Source organism: Leopardus geoffroyi, chromosome D2 (genome assembly GCF_018350155.1).
Source record: "Leopardus geoffroyi isolate Oge1 chromosome D2, O.geoffroyi_Oge1_pat1.0, whole genome shotgun sequence".
NCBI classification, from domain to species: domain Eukaryota; kingdom Metazoa; phylum Chordata; class Mammalia; order Carnivora; family Felidae; genus Leopardus; species Leopardus geoffroyi.
In genome coordinates this window covers 9,774,587-9,794,652 of record NC_059334.1, presented here as the reverse complement: position 1 = coordinate 9,794,652, position 20,066 = coordinate 9,774,587, and the positions used below count along the sequence as shown (strand labels likewise).

Genomic DNA, 20,066 nt, shown 5'->3' with positions numbered 1-20,066 from the left:
TGTGGAGAAAGAGGAACCCTTTTGCACGGCTGGTGGGAATGCAAACTGGTGCAGCCACCCTGAAAAAGAGCAGGGCAGTTCCTCAAAAAATTAAAAGTAGAACTACCCTACAACAAAATGCTGATTTGAAGGGGCACATGCACCCCAATGTATATAGCACTGCTATCAACAATAGCCAAATTATGGAAAGAGCCCAAATGTCCATTCGCTGATGAATGGATTCAGAAGATATGGAATATACATATGTATGTATATGCACACACACACACACACACACACACACACACACACACACACACAGTGGAGTACTACTTGGTGATCAAAAAGAGTAAAATCTTACCATTTGCAACAATGTGGATGGAACTAGAGTGTATTATGCTAAGTGAAGTAAGTCAGAGAAAGACAAATACATTTCACTCATATGTGGAATTTAAGAAATACAACAGATGAACATAGAGGGAGGGAAGGAAAAATAAGATAAAAACGGAGAGGGAGACAAACCATAAGAGACTCTTAAATACAGATAACAAACTGAGGGTTGCTGGAGGGGAGGTGGGTTGGAAGATGAGCAGGATGGGTGATGGGCATTAAGGAGGGCACTTGTTGGGATGAGCAGTCGGTGTTTCATGTAAGTGATGAATTACTGGGTTCTACTGCTGAAATCAATACTACACTGTATGTTAATTAACTTGAATTTAAATGAATAAATTAAAAAATAAAACAAAAACAAAACAAAAAAAATAAAGAACTCTTTAGATTTGACATTTAGTGTCTTATAAATTATCACTGCCCCTAATTTGGTTCATTCTCAAATCTAAGAAGTATCCATATAATTTGATAAATTTGCTGAACAATAGGGCACCACACTCAAAACCAGACACTACTCTGATCTAGCATGAATATAATTACCAAGACACTTCAGGAAACCCTCCAAACTGTTGGTTTCACTTTGTTCAATATGACCATACAATTTACACTTGCCTTGTCCATAAAGATAATGAGAAATTTAACTGGAATTGGGAAATGCCACATGTATGAGTTTAATGAAGAAAGAAATAAATGAAGCAAGGTCTGGGAAGATATTTTTACTAAATTATAGTTGTTTTCTGACTACTGGCAAATGATTTATTTCATGATCTTCTCTAGAGTATTGCCAGGAATCCATCTGACACTTAATCACTATATAGATAAGAAAATCTACCTTAAAAAAAAAAACTGGTATATTTCTATATGTCCATTCTTCTGGCCTCCTGTATGTTATTTATGGATTTACAAAACATTACCAAAATATATATTTTATATCAAATTATAAAAAGTAAATAGCAATTTTGTGTAATGGAAAGATATTTTAAATTTGAATTTACTAGCTCTTACTAGCTGTGTAATGGGTATTTATCTAGTCCTTTAAATTTCTGTCCATTATTAAATGGGGGTAACATACTTTTTTTATGTTTGCTTTGACGATTAGGGATATATATTTGAAGGCAACTATTATATTTCAGTCTGAGAGGTATCCAAACAAGATGCCTGCCTTACTAATAGTTATCATCATTCTAGTATTTTGCATGTAATTCATTTGAGTTTGGGTATTTAAATTTAAGTAGGCATATGCTTTCTCACTAGATTTTTCCTATTTTGACCTTAATTCTCTCTAAGCAATGTTTAGTGTCTTCTGTCCTGAAGATTGCTCTACCTAGAAGAGAATATATAGATAGACTCAGAATGTAATATGTACACTTTTATTTCTCTCTTAGCATGACTTACTTTCTCAAAGAAGAGCTCTTTTCCTGTTTATTTTCTTGCTCCAAATAGATTTAACAAAATCATTTTTCTCTTCCCATATTATTAAAACTTTAATTTCATGCTGTGCTCTAAGTTCTTTCCCCCCTTCCCTCCAGAGTCCTTTCTCCTTCCTTAAGGGATTCTCCTGCAATTGTTCCTTACATGATCTTCTATAAACCTTCAGTGCGCTGTGGGGCAGCCTCATTGGTATCTCTGCAACTTTGGCCTCTTTCCACTTTGTCCTTATTTAGTTAGCTGAAAGTAGTATAGTAAGACATTTTCCCCCTCTCCCCACCTCCTTCTTCTCTTCTTTTCTTTCCTCCTTTCTCTCTTTTGAACTTCTCATTCCTCTTGAGCTACCTATGCAATATAAAAGCCTGGCTAGCAAGATCATATCTTTTATCTTCTGATTACAAAAAAAAAAAAAAAAAAAAAAAAAAAAGGTCTGGGTGCGTGTGCACGCGCGCGTCTTTTTAATGCATGTTTACCTTTTTTACAACTAAGGCGTCAACTTCTGGAAGAGGAAAAGCCAGGTCGTCCTCTATTACATTGTTCTGTAATGAAGAGACTATCATCAGGGAGGGGGCGGGGAAGACTCAGGCTGCTCTCTAAGGAAAGGTTCCCAACGGAGTCGTTTATTATAACCGCGCTGGGGTTCTCTGGGCAGTAAGTTGTGCCCAAGAATCCACTTCCTCTCAATCCTTCCAAGCAGCCCAAGCAAATGGACTCAGGAGAGAACACAGCAACACTGACCCACAAGATCGGTCCTTGAAGCACCGGGGGCCCGAGTTGGGGACACGCGTGGACAGAGCGAGCCCAGCCCGAAGGCCGCGGGCCTCTCCCGCCGCCGCCGGGCTCCCCCGCCCCCAGGCGCAGAAAGCCCGTGGAGCCGGCACGCGGGAGCTGAGCGCGCGCCAGCAAAGCCACTGGGCATGCTCAGAAGCCGGGCAGGTTTGGGTCTGTGGCAGGCAGCTTGTGCATTACACCCGTGCTCGCCGTCCTGGGGGAAGGAGGAGGAGGAGGAGGAGCGCGGGAGGAAGAGAAGGAGGAGCGGCGAGCAGTAGCCACGACCGCCACCACCAGGCAGAGAAAGAGTTCGTGAGGAGGGAGAGACCCTCCTTCCACTTGGAGCGCCTTGTGTCTGCTTTTGGAAAGACAGAATACAAGATAAAGGAGGAGACGGAAAGAAGGAGGGGGAAAAGTGAGGAGGGAGAGAGAGAGGGGGGAGAAAAAAAAGACGCGAACAGAGAGGGCCGGAGCGTGCCGGGCGCCCGAGGCGCGGGGGCGGCGGTGCCGAGCCAAGAGCGCTGCCGCTTGGGCAGGTGCCGGGCCGCTGCCTGGAGGCGGCATGTGACGCGGCCGCAGCTGCCCGCGGGCGGAGCGCTCTCGGACCCGGGAGCGCACACCGCGGGGCAAGTCGGTGCCTCCGGATCCCCGCGCTGCTGGTGAGATCGCCGGCGGTAGCCTCGCTTCTGCAAAGACGCGCGATGAACCGAAGGGCGGCTCCGGGCATGGGCGTGCGGTCCTAGGACACTCGCTCCCGGAGCGCTGAGCAGGAGGCGACTAAAGGACAGGGGACCCGGCGACCCCCGTGAGTCGAGGAGGCGCGGGCGGCCGGCGTGGGACGGTCACCTGGAGCGCAGCGGCCAGGTAAAAGACGGTGCTCGCCACCGGGGCGCTGGGCGAAGCGGGTGGAGGTAGCGGCTGACCTGGTTTCTTGCCTGATCGCGTTGCCAAGGGAGGAAAAAGTTTTCGGCCCGGGTAAGAAATGTCTTTGCTTTGGGGAATGCAAACAGGGTATTGGGGACGCTGGAGAGAGCTGGTCTGTCGATTTGGGGAGTAGGGGAGTGGGCGATGGAAACTTGAACCTAGAGAGAGCGCGATATTGTGCGGAGTTGGAGCCTGGGACCCAGGGTGGGAATGCTGGGGTCACCGCAAGTGCCGGGAAATGACGGGAGTAACAGGAGCGGTGGCCGGGAGAGAGCGGGGGCTCACCACTGGGCTCTCCTCGCCTTGCATGGGCTCTCCTCGCCTTGCATCCTCTCTCCCCCGAATGCGGGATTTGAGGCACCAAGAGTCCGGACAAGAGGAGCTACTCGTCTTGGTGTGTGCTTGTGCGCGCGCGCCTGTGTGATGTGCGTGTGGCTTCCCTCAGATGATTTCCTACCGCTTTTAGGAAAGCTAAAGCAGACACCCGCCAACCTCGAAATAGGGTGGCTTGTTCGGATTGCATTTCAGGGGGCGAAGAGGCAAATTTGGCACTTAAGTGTAACACCTGGGCGAAGGTGGGTAGCCCCGGTGCGCATCTTTACTGACCCAGAGAGAGTCTACACTCGCGGAGCCGTGGCCATTAGACCGCACCGGATCTCCTCTCTGGAACCCTCCCCCAGAACAGCCTCCTTACAGCTGGGTTAATTTCTGCGTGTTTTTAAACCGTGGTGGTGTGGGGGGCGGGGTGGGGGCACAGTTGACTCGTGCAGCAAAATGCACTTGTCTTTTTCGCGCTGTGCGTGTTGGAATTGTGATCCTGTTCGGCGTGCGTGTGCATGTGTGCGACTCTCCTAGCACGCAGGTTGGAAGTGGGAGAGGAAGCAGGGGTTTGGGAATTGCACCCATATGGACAGATTACAAGAATGCAAACATTCATGTGTCTGCAAGTGTTATTTGAACCTGTCCGATGGCTGTAAGGATATGCTGTCCTCAGGCTGGCCGTGTTGCCATGTTGAACGGGATGGCTCTTCTTAGGAGGTAAATGTATGTATACAAGCGTTTGTGTTGTTAAAGACACTGGTTATTCCACTGTATGTTTTGCACAGACCTTTTCATGCCTCTCTTGGCCTCTGAGTCCCAACAGAACAGATAGCCTGATCCCCCATTTTGGGTCTTTCTGTGTTACTATTTGAAAAATAATTTTTTTCCAAAAAAAAAAAAATGTATTCGTTGATTTTGCGGTCCCAAATAATTTTATATTGTGAGATCATTAAATTGCATGAAACATTCAGCACTATTTCCTGTGTTTAAAACAATGCCCCTGTATTTACTTAAGAAAGAGACCCTGCCTAACAATATACACTTAAGAAAGGGGAGAGGTGAACCTAGGACAAATACCAGCATATAGACAAGATTGTGGTAGTCACGTATTAATTTAAAAAAAAAAACAAAACTGAGGTCTTTCTGTTCCAAACGTGGTGGGATAGATATGGCGTTGGGTGCACCCTCTTGTTATGGGAGCTGGTATTGCGAACAGTATATAGAACATGCCTGCCTTTTCTGTGTGCATTCAACATGCCACAGAATTGTGGTTTAGATCATACGCTCCTATCCCTGAATAGCCTATTTGAGATTTTGTTTACATAGCTTGTCTCAATTAGCTTAATGTATAATTAGCTATTGTTGCACTAGAAAGCATGTTATTTTTAAATGGGTTTCCATATGGAAATATACCTTTAGCTTAAATTGCTGACTTAAAATTAATTACATTGCAGGTCTGATTTAGACTGTTTCTATAGGCTGGGGGGGGGGGGTTGCTAATAACATTGACTTCCAAAATGAAAATAGTACTACTGAAATGCCATTTTTTAAAAATAATAGCAAATATTTATGCAAATAGACTTAATATTTTAAAAAGGAAAGAGAAAAAGATTTTGAAAAGAATCTTTGATAATGTATATATCTACTGCATGGGAAATTATTGTAAGAGGAAAGTGTAATTCGGGAAAAGGGAAAACGTGTGTGGAATTGGTCAGCATATAGAGAAAGATTGATTGTGTTATAAGAGTAGTTTTGCATTAAACCTACATTTAAACTTATTTAGGAAACTTCCTATTAAAGTTTAGTGAAATGTATGAATTGTACATTTTTCTTTTTGGGAAAAAAGGGAAATAACACATCAAAAGTATTACCAATTTCTGAAGATTATTTAGGCATACTGGGTTTTTTTAGGATGCACCCGTTTTCTTCTCCTTATAAAGACAAATGATTTACTTCCTTGCAGAAAGAGTGTGTTGTTTAAGCTACAGTGTGTAAAAGCGTGAACTTCTTTTAATGGTGTTTTAGCTTTAATTGAGGGCAACCTGTTGAAAATGAGCCTGGCGGTGGGGGGGGGGGGGATATATGAAATTCACAATACTATAAAATTTCTTGCATCCCCACCAGTCCACTGAATAGAAAGAAATTTCCGTGATATAATTAAAAGCAACATTCCCTTGTGTATTTGCAAATTCTAAAGTAATAATTTTGTTCAAATTTGTACCTAAAATTTCCTCTAGCATTTCCTGAGCCCACGTACTGTTCTTGCCTAATAGAGTTGTTAGCATTGGAAGAATTACTTGCCTACTCCTAAATGGCCTGGACATTGTCAGTGTAACTATTAAGGAACTGGGTCTTTGCAATGCAGGGAAGTTTATATTGAGAACAGCTGTGGTCTAGTGGCACTTCAGACATGAGATGAATGAATGGTGAATCATATGAAGACGGAGTCTCTGGTGGGTATGCTGAGAGATGCACCTGTCATTCACTTAGGGAACCTGCTTTTATGTCATAATATATTATGACCCATAGCATTATCCTCACATTGTGGTTCTGAAGCATCAGTGAGTAACTGGAAATGTTTTACTTTATGCAATATGTTTGTGAATTGAAAAATACATTTTTCGTACAGGAGAATATCAAAAAGACCTATATGGCTCCAATAAAAAAAAATTAAGCAAATGCCTCCACCACGGTTATTTAAAAAAAAAATCAGCATAATAAAATGTGCCTTATGCTTAATTTTTGATGGCAGTGCTTCCCTAGATGGCCATGAAATGGTCCACTGGATTTTTTTTTTAACCTATCAATCTCAGTTAGTCCAGTGGAATCCCTGTCCTAGTTGCCAGTATGAACAGAACTGGGGGATAGAATTGTAGCCTCGGTGGAAAGTTTTGATTTTAGGGGAGAAAGGTGAACAGATCACCTAATGAATTTGACAAGAGGCAAAACCTGTCAAATTGGAAGTTAATTTCTCATATGTGACAAGACTCCATCTTCAACATTAAGGAAGGGGTTCTTGTTCAGATCAAATTAAAGACTCTGAATCCTAAATCAGTAGTTATGGCCCTTGTCTCTCCACCAGCATGCCACAGAAAGGCTGTGCAGGTGCAAAAGGCATCCGCTTTTGGTTGTAATCCCACATCCCATGTGCTCCATTAGATTTCTCCGTTCCCTAAAAAGTGCATATCCTGGGCGACTTAGACCTGCATTAGCACTGTCATCAAATAAGGAAATGAAGACAGTTTTGTTGCAGTGAAGCTATTGGAAATATTGAATCACAATGGGCCGTACAGTGGAAATGGGGTGCCCTCCCCCAGCATTTCTTTCCCCATGTGCAAGTGGAGGGGATAGCAGTCTTCCTGTCTACGTTGCAGAATGTTTTTGGCCATCCATAGCCATGACTTTTGTGGAAGTGCTTTTCAAACAATCTCTAAAGCACTATTAAATGTGGTGCACGATTTGGACCCTTAATATTATTTGATGTGGAGCCTGGAGAGCCAGAGTACAGGTTCCCCTCCGGCTAAGTAGCTGGCTGCACTTGTGTTCCCTTCTGTCCGGAAGTTTTGGCGGCTTGTAGACTCCCTGGCCTCTGGCAGGCTCTCCCCTTCCGGCTGGCACTTCTGCTCTCCCACCTGTTGAAACGTCCTGCTCATGCACTCCTGAAGGCTAAGTCCTCTGGCTGGCATGCACCTTCTTTGACTTCTCTCTGCCGAGGCTGTAGCTCCCCACATTGACAGAGCCCCGGGATCCACCAGTGGTGATGGCAGGCCAACAGAAGGAATATTTGAGCTCCTGCCATCTTCTTCTCACCAACTGTGCCAGTTCATCCTGAAGCCAGCTAGAATGTGAACACTTTGAGGAGAAACAACGATGGGGGGGAAATGGGGGAATACGATTAGACAAACAGTAGCTGGCTGATGCATGTGGGCTTTGAGCTCTTGCCTTCCCCAGCCCTGCATTGTGTGACACTGGGAGACTGGGCTTCTGGACTCGTCAACCAGTGCACTGCAGAGAAGGGAGTGTGAGGCTCACTGGCCCTAACCCTAGTGAGCTCTAGCGTTTCCCATGCCAAGCTAGCCTCAGTTTCTCTTACTCTTGTCATATTTTCCAAGGCTAGGCTTTTCTCATGTTTGCAGTTTTAGTCCTACAGGCTTGCCTGGAAGGGCTTTAGCTGTGACCTTGGCAGTAAGCCTCACCCTTGCCAAGAACTTTTCTCCAGGAGCAAGACTGCATTCTTTCTCTTCTTAGTCTCTGATGCAACCCTAAAGTGGACAAACCCCTAGGCCTAAGGCACAGTCACCCTCCTGACAGTGTATCCTTCCTGCCTGAAGAGTCGTGCTGCCAAGTTCCAACCTGACAAATAAATTCTCCTTGTGTGTCATTGTTGGCAGGATCAAATCTCAGTTCTCCACACTCCTCCTGGCCACTGTAATTTGAGTTGCTGACTATCCACTACAGAATTAATTCTTCATTAGGTCATTTGTTCTGGCCTAGCCCTAGCTTATTTCCTGTCCCCAGTGTTCCCTTGAAATCTGGCACACCAGCTGAGCCCTGACATATTCTACCTTCAGTCACCTCTACTGCAGGAAGTAGAGCTAGTATAGACATCCTGGGTCAGGCAGGATATCCTCCCACTACTGCTGTGCAGATAAAATTCAGGTAAGATCAAGCCAAAGGAAAATACCGCCAGCAGGCTGTAAAGGACCATGCATTTATGGTTGTGAGGTGTTCTTCTGCTAAGGCCTTTTAATTTATCACAGGTAGCTATGGCCATGGAATTAGATTCACACCAAAATATCCTGCCAGTAAGTTTTAGGGAAAGGGACCTATGGACAGCCTTTGTCCATTTTTTTTCAACTTCCCACTTTAGTAGTGATATTTGCTCTGGACTTGCCCATGGAACCAAGTCTGGAGAGAGACCCCGTTACTGCTCAACTAAGAACCACTTCTTGCCCATGGCCATTTGGAGTTTCATCTTGCCGGCTCTTAACCTCCCGTGGGACCCAATCCAGTTGTATTTTGCAGAATCCAAGAATCCACATAAATTTCAAATATTACCGGGTTCTATGTGTCTGTGTATCTATCTATTTATATATATGTGTATTCATTGAGAAGTGTTGAACACAGTGATTTTTTGTTATTTTCAATTTTTTCAGTTCAACATAGTCTAAAAGCACAACTTCTCTCATGTGCAAATCCCTCAGATTATCTGCATTGAAAAGAAGTTCTCATACATGAAATGGATGCAGAGATCCTCCTGTCTAGTTTGCCTGTGACTCCTCATGTGATAATGACATGTGCCATGTGCATTACCTTATCAGAAGGGAGACATTTGGGAAAACTGGAATTGCCACAGTGTCCCTTCATATGAAGTCCTCCTTTCTTCCCTCCTCACCCCGAAATCCTCAGCCAACCTCTCTCAACTTTCTTTGAATGCAGCTATCATTCTGTTTTCCTTGTGATAAATTATTTTAAACCCTTTAGTTCATGTAATAGTAAGAAAACTTGTCCAAGCAACTATAAGCCTCATGTCCTTCCTCCAAATTCTGGTTGTACCCTCTATCTTGAATAGTAAATGTGGCATTCGAGGATAACCCAGGTAGTATTTATGAAGTTATCTTCATGAGAGTATAAATAAATTTTAATTTCCTTGCTTGAGTAGAATGAGTCTATCCATCTGCCTTTCTCCTTCCCTGTCGCTTTGTCTGTCTGTCTGTCTATCTATCCATCCATCAGTCATCTGTCTATTGTCTCTCTGTGTGTCTGTGTATCCATCTCTGTGTTCCGCTTACACATGTGGGTGTACATCTCTGCGGTAATTCTCCCTGACAGTGTTCAGTGTTATCTAATGTGCCGGGTACCACAGACATCCTTCTTTGGATTCACAAGAGGGTGAGTCCAGGGCTGTGCCTTCCAAGAGTTTATGATCTGCATGTGTTGAGAGCAGCTCCAGAAATCTAAGAGCTGGAAGGTGATGTCAGGTGTCGTATTGATTTACTATGGCTTAAAACAAAATAAATGTTTCCTCTCATAATTCTGGAGAGCAGAAGTCTGAAATCAAAGTGTGGGCAGGTGCACAGTCCTTCCAAAGCCTCCAGGGGAGAATCCTTCCTTGTCACCCACAGCCTCTGATGGCTGTCTACATTCCTTGACTTGTGACTGCCTCTAGTCTCTGCCTCTGTGGTCACATCGCCACCTCTTTTTCTGTGTGTCTCCTCCTATGTGTTCCTGTCTTACAGGGATACATGTGATTGCATTTAGGACCCACCCAGAAAATCCAGGATAAGCTCCTCCTTCTGAAAGCCTTAATGTTATCATGCCTTTTACCACATAAAGTAGTATTTACAGGTTTCGGGAATTAGGACGTGGGCGTATATTTTGAGAGGACACCTTTCAACCAGCTACAGATGTCAGTGATGAACCACATTCTACTTTGTGATTCCCTGTTGAATTGTGCGATCTGTGAGCTCTGAGAAATGAATGTATACAAGGTGGCCTTTTCCATTTTCAGAGAGCCCAGAGCAGATTCTCCTTACGTTGAGCCAAAAATCTAATTCTTACTGTTTGCCCTCCTAATAATTCTGAGAATTATGATGAGAATACTTCTCATCTTTTTTCCATAAGCAAATCTTTAAAGTTCAACAGTTTAAAGTTCATTCAACCTGGTCTCTTATGCCCCTTCTGAATTTTCATTTTCGTTCTTAATCTTTTCATTCGTGCTCAGTGCCACCTCCCTCCACCCCCAATTTCACTACCCTCCCACCCTAACCTTTTGCTCTCTAGCTTCCCTCCTCACCAGGAGTAAAACCACTACCAAAAGTCACCCCTGACCTCTTAGTCATAAAACAAGTAGCCCTTCCCCAGGTGTCCCCTTTAGTCTCTTAGCAACACCTGTACCTCTCCTTATTTTCAAAGCATCGTATTTCCCTGGCTCTCTCTCTCTCTCTTGTGGTTCCTCTGCCTTCTCCCAGCTTCCCTACCCCATCTCCTGAGCGGAGTGAGACTCTCCAAGAATTTGTCTTCTGTTGACCCCCATGCCTTCCTCGCCCCCTCCTCCCTTGGTAACTGCACTTGTTTTCATGGCTTCCAGTGCCTCCAGTGTGGAGCACACCCATTCATGGTCTCCACGCCCAGCTTGGCTTCTGGAAGGAGTGTTTCCATGAGTTTGCCGGACAGCACAGCCTTCATCTGTTTCCTCCTCATCCTGCTCCTCTTCGGTTTCCTATTTCTATAAATAGCATGGCCATCGTACAACTCAAAATGTCTGAGTAATCTTGATTTATTCCCTTCCATTGCCTCCCACATTTAGTCAGCTGCCAAATTGTAATAATTCAACCAAGTAATAGCTCAAACCTCTTGGCTTCTTTTCTTCCCTATCACCAGCACCTTGATTTATTACTTTTCCAACTTTATTGTGCATTCAGATCACATAGAGATCTTGGTAGAAGGCAGACTCTGATTCGGGAGGTCTGGGCCGGGGCCTGAGAATCTGCAGTTCTAACTAGCTCAGGTGATGCGAATGCTGATTCAAGTCACCTCGTTCATCCAGTCTCTGGGCCTCCCAGATGACCGTGCCCTCTTCTTCTCACCCATTTTATACAGATCACTTTTATTGAAGACCCAATCTGATCGTTGTTTTCTCCTATCCTCACAAAACTTCTTTGACATCCCCTTCTATTATTATTGAATGACAATTAAATGTATTCTATCAGCATTCAACTAGCGTTCCACTTGTTCCATAGCTTGGATTTACATTTTAAATTCAATCCCAAGTCTCAAGGTCACCTCTCACGGTACCCTTGGCACTTGCTGTTGTGTATACTCTCTGCCATTTCCCTGACTTTCATGTGTTCTCAGTGCTGCACAAAATGCCCTTTCTTCCATATCCTCATGGGCTCGGATTTTAGCAGTTTGTCAAGGATTGCTTGAACTGACATTTCTTACCATGAATTCATCTTTTAGTACTTTATCAGACATTCAGTGTCATCACCGGTCACATTTACTCGTGCGTGCGTGTGTGTGTGTGTGTGTGTGTGTAAATTATTTCAAATACTGGAGTGTGAAGTCCTTTGAGGACACCGTGTCTCATTTGTCCTTTATTGCCCTAAAGTACCCTGCGTGGAGTCTTCCTCCAAATGCTCAGTATACTCATCAACCTATAAACTGTGTAAATATACTGTATTTGTTGCTTTCTCATTATGTAAGTAATAGGGATTACACTAAAAACCAAGCATTACAACAATGTATATGACGTCAAAAGTAAAACCAAAAAGTTCACCGTGACCTAATATCCCCTAAAAAACCATGGTTAACAATTTGATGCAAAATCCTTTAATGCTTTTTTTAAAGCAAGCTCTGCACCCAACGTGGGGCTTGAACTCATGACCCCGAGATCAAGAGTCATGTGCTCTACTGATTGAGCCAGCCAGGCGCCCCAATCCTTTGATATTTTTCTATATACATCGTCACATTTATTTTATACAAAACTGAGATAATAATAGATTTTTGTGACCTGACTTTAAATGTAAATCTACCTCTCCCTGTTTTTTTATCTGCAATGTATTCCAAAATCTGCAATGTATTCCAAAAGATCTACTGATTTCGCTGCATAAAAATCAATCCACTTAAGATGGCCCAGTGGTATAGAAATATGTTTGCTTTGAGATTCTGATCAGTTAAGCATGTCTTTATTCAGCACTTTCTCTGCCCCCAGGATTAGACACTTAGGATTTATGAGAGTAAGACATAATACTGCCCCAGAGGGCACAAGCTGTTCACGTCCCTTCAGGCTGATGTTGGACCGTAGACTGGTGGTGATGTAGTGACCACTCATGTTTGATGCCCTGTACTTTCAGATAGTTGAATTTCATATTGAAATTTAAACTGTCACATGCTTTATATTTTAATATTTTTTTTTAAGTTTATTTTTTAGTTTTTGAGAGACAGAGGCAACATGCGTGCAGGTAGGGGAGGGGTAGAGAGAGACGGAGACAGAGGATCTGAAGCGGGCCCCTGGCTGACAGCAGAGAGCGTGTTGTGACGCTGGGCTAGATCTCACCAACCATGAGATCATGACCTGAACTGAAGTCAAACGCTTAGCTGACTGAGCCACCCAGGCGCCCCTAATCTTTCACATACTTTAGATCTGTGGAAAGCGGATGATTCGTGTTGAAATCTGAATGTGGATATATTTATTGAAGACACACGTATAATGTATATTAGTTTTTGTTTCATGAATGAATGTAATCTTGGAGTAAAAAAGCTCAGAAAATCTTTTTTCTCCCAGAAAATCTTTAACAAAGATTTAATGAAATCATGTTGTATATTTAACAAAAGTGCAATTTAGAAAGGAAAGGCAAAAAAAAAAAAAAAAAAACCCACAAAGTCATACGAGCTATGTTTTAGAATGCCAATAAATGAATGCACAATGTAAGACATTGATTGAAAAGAAAATTCCTGTAGAAGTCTAAATCAAAATTCCTCTAAGGATTTTGGAGAGACAGCTCTTAATAACGACGAATGTTTGTTACTGTGACCATTATTTGTCAATTTTTGAAAAATCAGTTTTGCGGTAGAATTCTGGAAGTTCGTTTTGCCTGGGTAGTGGGTCAGGTGGAGTATGTAGGGGGAACCTACAGTTGTCATTGAAGCTGGCTATGTCTCGTGAAGAAAAAACCTAAAAGCAGAATGCCAGACAATAAGGGGCTGATGCTTAGACATGTATGAGGCTGCTGTGGTCTGAGTTTGTGAAATTATATGAAGAACACTTCTAGATCGTATCTCTTCTATTTGAGGAAAATGAGGTCCCAAGACTTTGAGTGATTCACCCGAGGACACAAACTTAACAAGCCTGGGTCTTTGGGCTGCACGTCAGGGTTTCTCGGTTCTCCCAGGGAAGAGCCATCCCGCCTGCTGTCTGTGTGTGTTCTCGCCCCTGGAGATCTCAGCTGCACTTAGGGCTTCGGTGACAGCAGACCCAGGTCCGTTCCCTTGAGTGCGGGACATCCATTTCTGGCACTCTGCTGGACATTTCCACGAAGGATATCCACTGGGCACCTCTCACGTCCTGTTTGGACATTGGAACCCATCACCTTTCTCCGAAATATACCATTCTGCCTGGTTTTCCTATATTAAATGATTGCATCAGTCCCCCTAGGATCTCAGACCTTTTGCCACTGTATTTCCTTTATACCCTCACTCTGCACATGCAATCTCCACATCCTAACAGATTTTCTTGAGCTGTCTCATCCATTCCTTCCCTCCCCTTCCCACTGCCTTTCCCATCTCCCCTTCACACAGTGCCCATGGCCTCGAACGTGGCTCCCTGCTTTCATTCTGCTTTGGCTTTTCCCTGTTCTGTAATGAGGTCAAAGTCATTCACATTTGGCTCTACACAACTGTCCATACGGTCTTCCTTGCCTCCCTCTGCTGCGGCTCTTAGATCCATGTCAACCTGCTGGGGAGCCCTCTCACTGGCCCCCATTCTCCTCCCTCCGGGTTTCTGTAGAGACCCCCCCCATGCTTCCTGACATTCTACTCCTGCTCTGTTAGCAGACCCACAGATGCTAGAGGCCTGCCTCCCCAGACAAAAGTCACCTTTTCAGTCCCCATGCCCCTTTAGTGTATTAGTCCCATGCCTGCTATCCCATTTGCCACATATGTTTGCGCTAGAATAAGTTATGTGAATAACTGTCTTTTCCTTTAGATTTTCCGTGTCTCATCAGGAGCCACCATTATTTATTTTTCGATGCCTAGGACTTTATGCTGTAAAGTCCAAATGAGAAGCTCTCGAAATCTGTCCCTGTATGGGCAGAGATTTTTATGTTACGTTTTCCTCGCCAACATCTCCCATGGGCCAAAAACAGTGCTTGGCACATAATAGACTCTCGTTATGTACTTGTTGTTGAGTGAATTCCCTCTTACTTTTCCCCTTGCGGGGCGGGGAGGGGAGGCTTGAATTAAATCTCAGGTTTACCAGTTTTCAGTGCATCTTAATAATGACAAAATAGCTGACATGTTTATGAACAGTAACCAGTTCTTGATGAGTATCATACAGAACATAATAGAATTATCCCAGGCCAGACCCAGAGTGTCACTTGCTTGGAGGGTTGTCTGTGTAGATATAATGGTTACGCGGGTGACCCTAACATTTTGAGAGGTATAATCCTTTCAGAGAACCACCTCCAGATGTGGCTCCTCTCACTGGCCAATGCTGATTGTACTTTTGAAGTAGTCATTACTGGTCGAGCGTCCTAAGTAGCGGCTTCTCGTGGGGATTCTTGTAACCACCGGACAGGTTTAGAAATGGTGATGTTTCTAAAGCCATACATAGCCCAGGATTGAGTGCCCCAGAATTCTCTGGGGGTGGTTGTTAAAAATGCATTCTTGGGGATTGAAACCAGACCAGCCGAATCAGGTTCTGTCAGTCTGCATTTCAAATAAATGCCTTGAAGGATACTTAGGCTTGCTCAATTTTAAGACCCACTAGTGAGGATTAACAGCGAACAGGAGGGAGACAGACATAGAAAGAAATTGAGAAAGAAACATTTTCTTTCTTTCTTTTTTTTTTTTTTTTTTTTTTTCTGTGTAGATTCTGAGTAGCCTGGTTGGCAAGGGGTGCATTATCTTAGGCTGTTCTCTCTGGTAAGATGAGTCATATTCAATTTAGGGTGTTTCTCAGGCTGTGAGGAAGGGTGGAGTGCTCTTTTCCACTGGAATTTAAACACAATCGAGCAAGGACTGAGATCTCAGGTGTAGAAATAAGATGAAACTGTTTCCATCAAATGTCCTCCACTGTATCTAACTATATTGTTGTATTTAAAAAATACGGATATGTGTTCATAGGTTGTATTAAAACAGAAGTTCTGATCTCGAATACAGGAAGTCCTCGACGATTTTTTTCTTTGTTTCTTGATTTATATTATGGAGCTATTATACACAGACCATATATTTGCATGTATTTAATGCTATATTTAAGGATTACCTTTCTGAGAAAGTATATCATATGCATTATTGATATGAAGAAGATAATGTCAGGAAAGTGAGACGGTATAGTCTAGAACTGCTACCTATGTGCCTAATAATTCAATTATTGTAAATATTCATAGAATAAGCATAGATTCATTTTGCTCATTGATTAAAGGTCATTCCGTGTAGATCATCCAGAAATAAATAAGTTTTAAAAAGCGTATGTAATACATTTCATAGTACTTCACAAATTTAAAGTATTATATTAATTTCTAAGACAATTAAACAAATTTATCAATCACTCTGTTCTGATCTGTTTCCAGTTCCTCTACTGCCATTCACTAGGTCATTAAATTTATCACGTTCCTAAATTGTTTCAGGCACTGTTCTAGGTGCCAGAGATAAAGAGAGAAATAAACAGGACAAGATGCTGCTTTCATGAAACTTCTGTTTTTGTGAAAATCCATAGGATCTAGACATAAGATCTAGAAGTTTCATGAAATTTCTGTTTTTGTGAAAATCCATGGGATCCCTAGCAATCCATAGACTCCATAGGATCCCAAGGGGTTTTACACAGGCCTTCCTTAACTTGATGTCAAAGTCAGAGAGATATGGGTATTACAGTAGCATGGTCACTTAGATGTGTGACCTTCCTAGGTTTGACTTTTCCTCTATCTTTTAAGCTTAGAGCTTAGATTGAATTTTTCTCAAAAAAATATATGTGTATATTTATGCATGTATATATGCATATATATAGACTGTTTTCTAGAAAAATTAGGCTGCCGATTCTGATTTTTGCCACTAGATGGCAGACATCAGCATTTGTGTCCAATGAATGGGTCAAGTCTTGAAAAATTAAAATGAGGTTCAAAACGAGTCACTTGATATGGGGAAATGTTGTTAGTTCCATGTGAGGGAGAGGGAGGAGTTGCTGTTATATTCCATAGATTTCATGCTTTAAATATGGTCATTCTTTACTCTCTGGCATTTAGTTTGTTGTTTTGTTTTGTTGGGATTTAGTTTTTAATGCGGCTATCTGCTCTTTCTTTCCAAACACAGGACAGCCTATTTTTGAAACCTATGTTGAAAGTCACGTGTATTGCTGGAGTTATGATATAAGACATTATCTCTAATATCTTATAATAACCTTATAATATCTAAGTTATGATATAGTAAATATATGAAATATAAGATATTAGCGAGAATAGAAATTCCCTAACATACCTTGACCAGTGTTTCTTACATATGAAAAAAATTAAAATAGACTTTGCAAGTTGAAACCTGGATGAACACATTTAGTAGCTCTAGGGAGTAGACTACTATTCCAAATGTGTGAGAAACAAAGGTTTCATTTGTGTGTGTTGGGGTGGGGGGTGACAGAAGAAACAAAGATACGAGAAACATTAAGCCTGACTAATTAATTTTATCTGCCATTGGTTATAGGAATCCAAAAAAAAAAATGAAATATAAACAGAAGTTATATCAGGCAACTCATATGTGTAAACCAAGATTAACATTACCATTACAGAGTAGAAAGCTGGCCCAGATCCTGCTAATGAAGATCCCACCAATGTATCTTCTTTTTAGCACAGAAATAACCAACCAGGGGCTCCTGGGTGGCTCAGTCGGTTAAGTGTCTGACTCTTGATTTTGGCTCATGTCATGAGCTCTCTGTGCACAGAGCCTGCTTGGGATTCTCTCTCTGCCCATCCCTCTCTCCTTCTCTCTCTCTCTCTGTCTCTCTCTGTCTCTCTCTCCCTCTCTTTCAAAAATAAATAAATATTAAAAAAAAAAGAAATAACTAACCAAAGCATGACATTCAGTGTGTCTTTTAGAAGACTGAAGGCGCCATCTTGTGTGTTTTCCAAGTCCAAACCAGACCAAGCTATAAAGTGGTGCCCACTGACTCTTTAAAATTTTAGAAAGCCCATACCAACTGTAGATGCTGTTTTTGACCTCCAGAGCAGCTTGGAAATAATTGTTTTAAGGCAATGAGGTTCAGAAGGGAAAAATGTGTAGCAAAGTCTTGCCCTTAGATATGTGTTTATAACCTATAAAAGTGTTAATTTGTAAAATAGAATTATCTGAGCCAAGTTGTTCTTGGGATTTAAAGGGTGGGGAAGCCAAATCTTTTTGGAGTGATTCCAGGAACTTCTTAGTTAAAGGAATTTCACTTGAGAAATACTTTAAAGGACTGGTAAGGTTTAAATAGACATGCAAGGTACACTAATTAGGCAAAACTTACCTTACATGTGGAAACTCTTTGCTATTTTTTGTCTGTATCAGGAACATTCCATCTCAGAGTCTTTGCACCTGCTATTCCGTTTGGAACACTCTTTCTGGAAATCTTTACAGCATGCTTATGCACCTACTTTAGGTTTTTCTCAAATGTCACTTGGTCAGGCCAGCATTTTGTGACCACCTCATCTGAAATAGTATGAATTCTCTTCCACTATTCACTGTCCCCTCAATCTCTCGTCCTTTTCTTCATAGTATTTATCACCACCTGACATCATGTGTATTTATTTTTTCATTTATTGCCTGTTTATAATCCACATAATATGAGCTCTCTGAGACCAAGAATTTAATTTTTTTTAAACTGCTAAATCTCCAGTTCCTAGAACACTGCCTGGCCCACCATAGGCTCTTAACAAACACTAACTGAATAAGTGAATACTCAGTGCCACTTTTGCATTTCTTGTCACATAAACACTGATAAACTTACCCCGTATTGTCCATTCAGCCATAGCCCTTTCTTTTGTACATTCATATTAAAATCATCACTCATAGCATCATTTACAGTGAAATATAGGATTATAGATGTGCAGAACAATGAAATAAACTAGCACATTCACTCAGATTTACCTGATTATGCCTAGCCTTGTTTCTAATAATGTTATTTCCCCTATTTTCCCATTAGAATTACATAAGAGAGAAGCAAGTTGCTACCTTCTAATTTTTTAAAATTTTATCGTGCTCACAATAAATAAATAAATAAATAAATAAATAAATAAAATGTATTAAATAAGTGCTCACTTAATTATAAGCATATGCACTAAAAAGGAAGTCAAGAAATTCTTTGGGTTATAAAATGGAAGGGGAAGTCGAAGGACTTTTCTCAGTTTGATTCTTGTGGCGTAATTAGGAAGTCACCAGTGAGTACCTACTATGTGTCACTGTGCAAAAAGTAACATAATCACGAGTGTGTTGGCCCAAAGTAATTTTCTACATTACTTGGCTAATATGCTTTCTAGCAGTTTGGTGATTCTGAGGCTCTTAAAAATAACCAAGTATCATACTCTGTTAGGTTTTTCACAGCAAAATCTAGGTCTTGACATATTGCCAAACATACTTGAAAATAATGTATTCTATTTTTTCATTCATCAGATTTTTTTTTGAGCAACTGCCCAAGCCAGAATGCTGTTCCACGTCAGGGATACAGTGATGCCGAAAAAAGACAGGGTCTTGCCCTCAAGAGGAGCTTCAAGCTTCAGTGAATCCACTAATTGTTCTTGCTATTGAAAAGTAGCTTTAAAAAATGTAATAAGAGTATAATAAATATAATATAAATATTATAATAAGTAATCTGGCTTGAAGGGTGCTGATCCGTGGGCATCGCCGTGAGATTGACATTCCTAATATGGTAAATTTTGCTCTGATGATGGTGGGATAGGAGGCATTCCCTGGAGACGCTGTTTCTCTGGAACCTGCAGATCAAAACGCACACACACTCGACTGTGTGAACCATCTTAGCAGCACCCAGAACTCGGTTGGGGCTGGATCTCTCCCATCTCTCAGGTCTTGAAACCATATGTGTAGGTGAGAACTTTTGTCTGGGCTCTGAATCAAAGTGGGAAACGATGCTTGTACAGGCACGGTTTCAGAACAGGTATTTGGAAGTTAGGAAAATATTTTGCTGGGATCACACAGAAGCTATTGTCCAATAGAATGTGAGGTTGTCACAAGCTTGACCTCTTGATCTCTAAAAGGACAGTGAGATGCTTGGAATTGGTAGCAAGAGATTCACTGAGGGGCGCCTGGGTGGCTCAGTCGGTTGGGCGTCCGACTTCGGCTCAGGTCATGATCTCACGGTCCGTGGGTTCGAGCCCCGTGTCAGGCTCTGTGCTGACAGCTCAGAGCCTGGAGCCCGCTTTGGATTCTGTGTCTCCCTCTCTCTCTGACCCTCCCCTGTTCATGCTCTGTCTCTCTCTGTCTCAAAAATAAATAAAGGTTAAAAAAAAATTTAAAAAAAGAGATTCACTGAATAGAGAATATCTTTTGTTAAA

At 42.2% G+C, this 20,066-nt stretch overlaps 1 protein-coding gene across 3 annotated transcripts in view; it reads left to right on the top strand.

The window, feature by feature from the left end:
- The first annotated feature begins 2,654 nt into the window (after positions 1-2,654).
- The window catches only part of CHRM3 (cholinergic receptor muscarinic 3), a 527,319-nt gene continuing 509,907 nt past the window's right edge, over positions 2,655-20,066 (top strand). For 2 of the 3 annotated variants that reach the window (XM_045437203.1, XM_045437201.1), the window contains exon 1: positions 2,655-3,432. The gene's annotated coding sequence lies outside the window, so the exon portion shown is untranslated. Of the gene's footprint in view, positions 3,433-4,304; positions 4,531-20,066 lie in introns of those variants that run through there. The other variant, XM_045437202.1, reaches the window with a different exon arrangement.